This window comes from Rhincodon typus, chromosome 39 (assembly GCF_021869965.1).
Source record: "Rhincodon typus isolate 14 chromosome 39, sRhiTyp1.1, whole genome shotgun sequence".
Lineage (NCBI taxonomy): Eukaryota > Metazoa > Chordata > Chondrichthyes > Orectolobiformes > Rhincodontidae > Rhincodon > Rhincodon typus.
Window position 1 is genome coordinate 5,667,969 of NC_063370.1, and position 2,874 is coordinate 5,670,842.

General features: G+C 47.4%; 1 protein-coding gene across 1 annotated transcript in view; it reads right to left on the reverse strand.

The window, feature by feature from the left end:
- Positions 1–2,874, reverse strand: part of LOC109916823 (transcription factor RelB-like) — a 52,892-nt gene that overhangs the window by 26,808 nt on the left and 23,210 nt on the right. The window lies entirely within an intron of this gene.

Genomic DNA, 2,874 nt, shown 5'->3' on the forward strand with positions numbered 1-2,874 from the left:
TATCCTAAATTAATCTAGTCCCATTCACCAGCATTTGGCCCATATCCCTCCAAGCCCTTCCTATTCATCTACCCATCCAGGAAGAAACTTTTCCTTTTATTGGAGGGATCAGTGGCCAGTGTGGCACAGATTTAAGGTAAGGAGCAGGAGCTTTAGAGGAAACTTTTTTTCCACCCAGAGGGTGGTAGGAGTCTGGAACTCACAGCTTGTAAGGGTGGGAGAGGCAGAAACCCTCATCTCGCTGAAGAAGTATTTAGATGTTCCCTTGCGATGCCAAGGCTGTGGGCCAAGTGCTGGAAAATGGGATTAGTATAATTATTTTTCTGAAGAAGGGTCCCGACCCAAAACATCAACTTTCCTGCTTCTCTGATGCTGCCTGGCCTGCTGTGTTCCTCCAGCTCCACACTGTGTTATCTTAGAATAGTTAGGTGGTTGATTTTGACTGGTGTAGACTCGATGGGCCAAAAGGCCTTTTTCTGGGCTGTAGATCTCTATGACTAGTAACCAGTCTCACCTACATGTCCTACATTGGATGTCAAAAATGTAACGTAAGGAGATCTCGCTCTCCAACTGTAAAAAGAGTGTGGGCACGAACCAAAACCAGGAAGGGCATTGGCTAATGACTTTCTTAAAAAATTCATTTATGGGGTGTGGGTGTCACATTTATTGCCCCATCCCTAATTGCCCAGAGGGCATTTAAGTATCAACCACATTGCTGTGGGTCTGGAGTCACATGTAGGCCAGACCAGATGAGGATGGCAGTTTCCTTCCCTAAAGGACATTAGTGGACCAGATGGGTTTTTCCAACCATCAGCAATGGATTCATGGTCATCATTAGACTCTTAATTCCAGATATTAAGAGTCCCAGATATTAAGAGCCCCTTAATTCCAGGGGCGGCATGGTGGCACAGTGGTTAGTACTGCTGTCTCACAGTGCCAGGGACCCGGGTTGGATTCCTGCCTCGGGTGACTGTCTGTGTGGAGTTTGCACATTCTCCCCGTGTCTGCGTGGGTTTCCTCCGGGTGCTCCGGTTTCCTCCCACAGTCCAAAGATGTGCAGGTTAGGTTGATTGGCCATAGGAAATTGCCCGTAGTGTTCAAGGATGTGAAGATTAGGTGGGTTATGGGGGATCGGTCTGGGTGGGATGCTCTGAGGTTCGGTGTGGACTTGTTGGGCCAAAGGGCCTGTTTCCACACTGTAGGGATTCTATGATATTTTATAGAATTCAAATTCCACCATCTGCCTTGGCAGGATTCAAGCTGAGGTTCCCAGAAATATTAACAGGGTCTCTGGATTTAAAGTCTAGTGATAATACCACTCGGCCATGTTTCTATAATGCGTACATGATAATGCTCACAGGACAACAGTGCAATGTCACTGCAGCAGTAATGCAGAGGTCCCAAGCTGATGCTTTGGGATGCAGGTTCCAATCCCATTTCGGCGGTTGGTGGAGTTTAAATTCGGAAATGGTGGTTGTTGGCATCGCCGGGCATTTGTCGCCCATCGTCCTTAAACTGAGTGGCTTGCTAGGGCCATTCCACCTCATTAAGATTCAACCTCATTGCTGTGGGTCTAGAGTCACGTGTGAGCCCAGAGCAGGTAAGACGGCAGGTTTAAAAGGCAGTAGATGGGCTTTTACAACAATCAACAGTAGTTTTGCGGTTACCATCGCAGAGGCTAGCTTTCAATTCCAGAGTTTTCATTTAAAATCCCACTGTACGTCAGGGTGGGATTCGAACCCGTGGCACAGAGCATCACCCGGATTACGAGTCCAAATAACATTGCTACCACACTACCGTCAACCACATGGAAGTGGCATCATGAGAACCACCAGAATGCAGAGTTAAAGGAAGGAACAAGACAAAAGGGAGAAAGCAAAACATACAGAACAATGAGGGAGAGATCGGAAATTGAGCTCCATCCAGTCCAGACGATTGTAGAGCACCAAGCCAAAAGTTCTCCATGCTGTATGACTCTGTGACTCGATGAGAATGAAGTGTTGTTCCTCGAGCTGGTGTTGAGTTTGACTTAGATGGAACTGACATCTGGATTAAGGATGGTGCTGGGAGCCTGGGATCAGTTGGATTCAGCAATGAGGCTGTATGGCTTTGCACCACCTATGCACTGAAAGCTAGGTCTGAGGCAGCACAGACCCAGGACTGAATGGTAGGGCAACTCCTCTGAGGCAGGATTCAGGAGATCAACGTTCCATGGCATTTAAACGAAGGAGACAATTGAAACGTACTAAACTCTGAAGGGGCCCGATAGAGAAATGTGTTTCCCACTGGACTGGCCACAGAATCTCAAACATGGGCACAGCTTCAGAATAACAGGGTCAGCCATTTAGGTCAAGAGTTTTTTTTGAGATGGCTGTGAATCTTTGACACTGTCCATCCCAGACTGTTCCACATTCTCAGTTACTGACACATTCAAGACAAGGGGTAAAAGACTTTTCAATTCATGAGGGAAATCTGATGGGATATATGTGGATAGTGCAGGGAGGTGCAGCTAAAGTAGATTGACAATGATCTTATTGAATGGTGCAGCAAGCCCAAGGGCTGAATAGCCTACTCCTGCTCCTATTTATGTTCTGTCCAGGTCAGAGCTACACCAATTGGCAAACCTGGCCAAGGAGAGGGGCAAAACAGCAAGGAAAAGGACAGATAGAGAAAGACAAGACAGGGGGACAGAGAGAGAGAGACACAGACAGGGAGAGAGACAGAAAGACAGAAAGAGAGAGAGAGACTGGGACAGGGAGAGAGAGAGAGAGAGAGATAGACAGAGAGATAGGGACAGAGAGAGACACAAGGCAGGGAAGAGATAGACGGGACAGGGAAAGAGAGACAGAGAGACAGGGACAGAGAGAGAGAGAC